The sequence below is a fragment of the Malania oleifera genome, chromosome 11, assembly GCF_029873635.1.
Source record: "Malania oleifera isolate guangnan ecotype guangnan chromosome 11, ASM2987363v1, whole genome shotgun sequence".
Taxonomy (NCBI): domain Eukaryota; kingdom Viridiplantae; phylum Streptophyta; class Magnoliopsida; order Santalales; family Ximeniaceae; genus Malania; species Malania oleifera.
In genome coordinates this window covers 34,311,417-34,319,547 of record NC_080427.1, presented here as the reverse complement: position 1 = coordinate 34,319,547, position 8,131 = coordinate 34,311,417, and positions in this window count along the sequence as shown.

Sequence of the window (8,131 nt, the reverse complement as noted above, 5' to 3'; positions counted from 1 at the left end):
TTTCTCTCGCTCTTTGCCTGGTATTATACTGATGCGTGGTGGTCTCAATTATTACTTTATATTACTCAAACGACCTCTTTGAACTGAAAACCAACAATTTCCTCATTAGAATCATGAATGCACAATTATGTACTGCATGAGTGAATGTGTTTTGATGCATGATTAGGGTATGCAATAGGTGTTTATGCATGGATGCAACTAGTGCGCTTATATATACAAACAAAGATATGAGTGTGCATGCAACCTGGTCGTGCATGACTATGTATGAAATGAAGTGCACGCATACGATGTAACCTAAATGACAACTTAGCCAGGATTCTAGAAAATTCCACTAATGAAACATTTCAAAGATTAAAACGACCATTGATGGGTGACGATTTCAATTCAATTTCTTTGCTCAACCATTCCTTTCTTTGATGATGGTCAATGTACCTTAGACCCCACGAAGGGTCAAATTATGGTCTGAGTTTGGGGTTGACCCAGGCTAGTCAACCCGTGGGATTCATTCAATGTGGACTTGTGGACTTTTAGTATGCACTTGGGCCTCAAGTATTTTAAAATATAGGCTTCGAGCTATTTCATGATGGGTTAAGGCCCTAGTTGAAAAGGAATTGGGCTTGGATTATTTGAAAAATGTCGGCCCAAATTTTTAGGTAATTGGGCCGAAGCCCATTTTTGAAATTTGGGTTTGACCCCTTTTGAAAATCAGGCCTGAGTCGAGTTTTTACTTAGGAAAAGATCGGGCTCAAGTTTGTTTTTAAAGAATCGGGCCCGAGTTTATTTGAGAAAGGGTTGGGCCGACCCCTATTTTAAAATGTTTGGGCCAAGTGCTTCATTTTTGAAAAAATGGGCCATTGTCTCATTATTGGGCTTTTTCAGAATACTGGCTAAGTAGTATGTATATCTAAAGTGGATGCAAAATGAATGATATAATACAAAGTATCTCACAACATATATACAATATACTATACGTGGAGTAGGATGTGGCTCCTGTCCCAACCTAGGGTAGGTATATATATACAGGGTTCGTCATGGCGCTATCCTAGTTAAGGGAAAACTATGGACAAGTACGTGTGGGTAGACTCTAATCCCTATTGACAAAAAGGTCCCCAGTTTGAAATTTCATCCTCCCCCATAGGGTTTTGGACAAAACTCGCACTGAACGGGGTGGTTTGCGGGTCCCATCAAGCTTAAGCTACGAAGGGACAAACGCTATTACACCCCTATCTAATCTTAGCAGGTAAAGCCCGGGTATAGAGCGTGAGAGTGTGTGAATTTAAATTTAACCTAATCCTGCTATCCCCACATTTATTCACATGCTATAAACAATATGGAAACAAGATATCTACAATTAATATATATATTCAAAAGATAAGGAAACACAATATATGCAATTAATATGTTCATTCAAAAAATTTGGAAATAAGGAAACAAAATATTTACTATTAGTATACAAAATATCTATAATTAATATACTTGTTCAAAATATTTGGAAACAAAATATCTACAATTAATATTCAAAAAAAATTAGGAAATAAAATATTTTTAATTAATTAAGGTTATTTACAAATTATGGAAGTAAAATATTTACAATTAATCAAAGTTATTTACAAATTACAATATTCACAAAATAAGGAGTAATTAAAAGATTTATTAAATTTGAACTCGGGATAATTTCTTATTAATTAATGGCTCGACTCTCGATCTCCCCAGCGGAGTTGCCAAGCTGTCGCGACGTCCTAGGACCCCTTGTTCTATTTGGCTAGGGCAAAAATAGGGTGTCTACAGCCATTATATAAAAAAAAATCCCAAAACCCTAAAACAATTTCCCTTTTTTGATTTTTTTTTTATGCTTTTATTCTTATGGTAATAATGAAAATGGAAATAGTAATAATAATTATCATAATAATATAAGTATCAATAAGGTAATAATAATAATAATAATAATACTACTAATAATAATAAATAATTATGGTAAAAATAAAAATTAAGATACTATTGGTAAAATAATAATAATAATAATATTATTAATAAAAATAAAGTAATAATACTAATATTAAAAGTAATAAATAATAATAATGATAACATTACCAAAAATAATAAAAATAATAATAGCCAAAATAAGATACTAATGCTAATAATAATAATAATAATAATAATAATAATAATAGTAGTGATAATAATAATAATAATATATCAAAAACAATAAAATAAATGAAAAATAAAAATAATTATACGAAAGTAAAAATAAAATAAAGATAATAAAAGTATTAGTAATAATAATAATAATAATAATAAAAATAATAATAAAAATACTAGCAAAATAATAGTAGAGTACTAATAATATAGGAAAATAATAATAATAATAATAATAATAATAATAATAATAATAATAATAAAATAAGAGGGGACCCAGTGTTCTATTTTGTTAGGGCAAAAATAAGGTGTCTACAGTAGTATTAGCATTATTATTATTATTTTATTTTATTTTTATTTTTTTTATTTTCATTATTATTATTTTTAAATATTATTATTATTATTATTATTAGCATTATTATTTTTATTATTATTATTATTATTTTCATTATTATTATTATTATTATTTTATTAGGGTTTTGGGGGGATTAAAGCCTATAATGGGCTAGCAAACTCAACAAGAAGAGACCCGCCGCGGGGGGAAAAAACCCTATTCTACACACAGCCGGTGCCCCCCGCGCACCCTCTCATCCTCTGCTCTCTCTCACGCTGCTCTCCCTTCTCCCATATCTCTCTCTTCTCCCTCTCACTCTGCTTCTCGGCCATAACCTCCAACAGCCGCCAAGCCCTCCTCACTACCATGCCCTCTTGGTCACTTTGATGTCTTACCCGATCAAGCGCTCTGCCCACAATTTGACCACGAACATCGCCAACCACAACCACCTCCGGCCAGACCCGACACCAGCTCCAGAACTCCACGGCCAACCAGAGCAACTTCAGGCTTCTCCTCTACTCCAGACCTCCTTCTGCAACTCTCCGTGAGCCACCCCCTGCAACCACCCGACACCAACCTCCAAGCACCAGCAGCTGAGCTCCTGCTGCACCGGACCTCTGCAATCGGCCACCAACCAGCCAGGCCACCCTGCTCATCTTCTCTTCCACCGGACGCTGCTGCTGGTTCCTCTCTGCTGCACCTCTCCCCTGTTCCAGCCACAGCAGCAACCACCGTCACCGTTACCAACCTCTCCACACTGCAGGGCAGCAACCCTCTCGCCGTCATCCTCGCAGCAGTTACTTTCCGACACACTGCAACTTCCCACCGGCGGCCCGAACAACCCTCCACGGCTTGCTCCACCGACATCTGCTTCCCGCACGGTGAGTCTCCTCCACTCTCACATGCACACACATACCTTATATTTTAAAGTTTAAACTTTTCTTTGTTTTATCCTTGTTATAAACAGTAGAATTGTTATTGAAGGGTTTTTATATTAATATTTATTTGGTCCTATATCTAATCTTGTCATTGTAGGATTTCATATTAAGAAGCAATGTTGTGATAAATTTATTTTTTGGTGTTCATTGTGAATATTTGTTGCTGATTTTAAGCGATTTATATTTTTTAGTTGTACGTATTTCATGATTTAATATTGTTATTACGGGTTTCGTGATGATGTTTGTTAGATTTTTCATGACATTTATCGTAAATACTAATTGGTTTATTTTTATTTTTGTAGGATTCCTTTTTGTTTGATTGGGGCTCGTCTCAAGTTTGAAATTTTGAATTTTCTTGTCATCATTTTTTGAATAAGTAGTATTAGGGTTATTGTATATTATTGTTAAAGTTCTTTTGTTTTTCTTTTTTCCCTTATTGTCATATATTTATTGTTATTATAATACTTATTGATTATATATTCAGTTTTTTCTTTCACCATGTTTGTTATTCACATAGCGTTTAGGGTTTTTGATTATCATTATTTATGATTGTAATTATGTTATGATATTATTTAAGCATGTTTAAAATTTTTATTAGTTTCCATGTTTAGGGCTTAATTGTTTGCATATAACTTGTGTATCAATTTTAGGATAGATGTTTCCATATTACTATCACTGGTTTCCATATTAATTGCACATTGATTTATTTTAGGCTTTGAATTACTTTCATATCATTGTATATTATTCTTTTTATTTTTTTTTTGGGGGTTGGATTGATGTTGTATATTTAGGGTTTGTCTTGTTTCACTTCCATGATTATGTCTTACTTATTTCCGTGTTTGTCCATATTACGCTTAACTTTTAGAGTTTGATTCGTGACCATGTTTTTGGAAGTTTCCTTTATTGTTAATATTAGGATTTTACTTTTGAAGGTTTGATTATTTGTTTTATATATAGGTATATATTATATTTGTATTATTATTCTAGTGGTATTATTAATATTATGTAAATTATTTTTATTATTGTTATTATATAGTATTAGTATCTTATTATTTTCCTCCTTTTTTTATATATGATATTAGCCATTTGAAATTTTAGGAAAACTACAAAAAAATCATAAAAAGAGAAAATTAGAAAAAAAAAATCTAAAAATATTTTTTGGGCTTGATTTTCATAATTTTTGCCTTAATTATCTTTTTGTTATTTCAAAATTCAAAAAAATGTGGAAAAATATAAATATAAAAAAAATAGAAAAATCAAGAAAAATACTTTGATACCTGTAAATCATTGTTTTGACACCATTTGAGTTCCAAAAACCTCCCAAACTAGTATTTTCATACTTAGAAAAACCCTATAAGATTTACAAAATTTGGGAGTGTATTTTGTAAAGTATTTTCTCGATTTTCATCCCTATGATTGCAATTAAAAAAGGTACAAGTTTTTTAAGCTTCACGTACCTCGGTTCTGAGGGAATATATATATATATATATATATTACATATATTCTTGTATGATTTATTTATTTATTTTGTATGTGTATTTGTAAATTCACTAAAAGGGAGCAATTTTGAAGACTTTTTAAAATTTACTTAGGAGTAATTTCATAATTAATTAGGTACCATTCGTAAGAATGGGCACGTAGGGAGTGCTCATACCTTTCCCTTGCGTAACCGAACTCCTGACCTCAGTTTTGGTAGCGCAGACCAATTCTACCCTTAACTAGGTAGTAATAAAGTGTTGTAACCACACTAAAAGGTTAGTGGCAACTCCATTCTTGTTTTTTTTTTTCCTCGAAAATTCAAACCACAATTTTTGTTGCCACTCCGGAGCACACGCGCTCCGAGACGTCGCGACACCTGTATTGTAGAGAATCTTCCCAAGAGTCTCGTGGTATCTTCCAATCGTCCAAACAGGCTAAAATCGGGTTGAATTCAAAGAGAGAAGGCAGAGAGACCATTTTTAGAGAGAGAAATAGAAGAAAAATGATATCCTTCGCTGAAATTCTAGTTTTTGCCTATTTATAGGCAACTTGCCACATGGCCTCGTTGACGAGACATCTGAACTTGTCGATGGGCCTAAGAACACAGTTTATGGATGAACTGGGAGCTCATTGACGAAATTCAAAAATATGAGAACCTCTCTCGATAAACCCTCATCGACGAGACATGCATACTTGGCGACGAGACTCAGAAGATTGCTCTTTGACGAGAAAATCTAGCTCGTCGACGAGTGCCTACTTGCTACCCTTAAAATTTCTTTTCTCTTTTTTCTATTTCCCCTTTTCCCTTTTTATTATCTTTCTTATTATTTTAAATAGTTAAAATTTTTTGGGTCGTTACAATTGTAATACGAGTGGGAAGGATCGGAACATATAGCGCACACTTCTGCACAGGCCTGTAGTTGCTGTTGCTGCCTCAATCAATGATCTAGCATTATAGATATGCTATGCACAATGGGTGCTAGGTCATAGGTCGAGGTCAACTCGTAAACACATTTAGATTTGGAAGTGGATGGGTTAGGGGGTCTACGAGTAGCAGCCATGTGCTGTTGAGAATTCTCAACTAGGTTCTCAAAATGCGCCTATGCCTCATTCTTGTGCTTTATGAGGAAGGTACCTCGGCACAATCCATCAACCATTGAGATATCTCTCTTAGCCAACCCTTCATAGAAGGTTGGCACTAATTACCACTTAGGGACCCGATGATGTGGACATTTGCAGAGTAGGTCCCTAAAATGCTCTCAAGTCTCGAAAAAGAGTTACTCATCCATCTGTGAAAAAATTATGATAGCTCTCCGAAGCTAGTTAGTCTTCACGATTGGGAAGTACTTCTTGAGGATTCATGTTGCATGGTAGACCAGTTGGCTACCAAGTTCGGCTCTAAAGCCGTTAGCCAATATTTGGTTTTATCCTTATAATGGAAATAGCCTAAGACGGAGAGCATCATCACTAAAATTGGGTATGCGAATGGTAGAATAGATTTCCAACAACTCATCCAGATGCTGCTAAGGATTATCGGTGGATATCCCATGAAAGGTGGGTGGCAGGCTTTCTAAGGCTTGGGTTTTTAACTACCAAAAATAAAATTTATAAAACCTAATTAATCCCAAGTTCAGTAGAAAGTAGGGTAAGTCGGGTGTTGAGCCAAAGGGACTTAAAGCGTAGTTATTAGGCTGCTTCCAAATTAGTTTATTATGGCCTTGAATAAAAGAAAAGTAAAAGATGGTATTTCGTAATGAGAGTATTCTAACAATCTACTAGAAAGCAATTTAAATGAAAGCAAATAAATCTATGTTACCCTACTCCTACAAATTGATGTTGGGGTTTGAATCAGATGCTGGACGCCATGCCTCTGACTATGCTCCTTCAAACATCGATATAAGTACTAACCCAAGAGGGCCAAAGTGGGAAAGGGTCGATCGAGGACACAGGATAGCAAGGGTGCATCAATCATTCGGAGCACCATCGAGAACCAGAGTATACCTTGTCTCAACGATAATAAACACTCCCGCGGTTTTGTAGCCAACTATTTCCCTCTAGCTGATACGTAGTAGTGCTTATCCTTATCTGCAACTTTCATCAAAGACACAGCAAGTAAATGGAAAGCGGAAAAGGAGAAAACAAGTAAAAAGGTCATCCCTTTAGTATTCAAAACGTCTATCACTAACACTAGAAGGTACAAGAGTGTGATCGTATAATATACACAGATAGGCCATTGGCTATCACAGGCCGTCGAACACTTTATGCACACACTAAAACTGGAATTGAAAACTATGCTACTCCTAATCCAACTTGGCTCTCAATGATATCTTAAGTCTGTCATTCACCTAAGAGAGGCGAAAGAGGAACCCAGAGCTCATGTTCATAGCAAATGCTTATAGGCTCTACGGTTTACAAAATTTGTTTGACAGTTTAGGAAAGTCTGTAGCATATCTCGCGTAGAAGATCATCGCTGTCGACCAAGTCGCACCTATATCTTCCTTGACCGCGCCCTGGTTGATTCTCCTAGGAAAACAGGGATTTGAATCATCAGCAATGTCGACTCAGTCGTGCCATGAGGTTTTTCTAGTCGAGTTCATGGTCAAGGCTTGCAAGATCTCGAACTTCAGGGAATCTCAGGCACTCGACATAGTCGCCCCTCATGGTCTCTTTGGTCAAGAACTTCATTGAGGCTCTCAGTAATTCTGATCTAAATTCTGGATCAGTATCTCAACGTGGTCGCCCTAGAGAGTCACTTGGTCGAGGACTTGGTCGATCCTTGTAGCAATTCTTCCTCAATCTGAACCTCAGAACTACGAATAAAGATGTAGTTGCCCCTTATGTAATACCCCAATCTCGAAGGATCTGTGATATTTACTTTTTACCATTGATTTACAGCAGAAGTAAATAAACTCAATTATTATTAAATCAAAACACTAATTAACCGTTTTACAATAATTTATTTTCAAAAAATAAAAATTACAAAATAGATAATCATCTGGCATCATACTAATATTTCTAATAAATCCTTATATTTCTATCCCCACCCACATGCTTGCTATGCTTGATTTCCGATATGTCTTTCAGAGTCATCTTAAATGTAAAATATAATTAGGGTGAGACGACGCTCAGTAAGTAAATAAGATTATTATTAGTGTGTGGCCAAAATGAACTTTTAAAATTTCGTAAAACAATATTTAATACTATAACTTCAAAACTGTTTCTAAAATAAATGTCAATTTAAAAA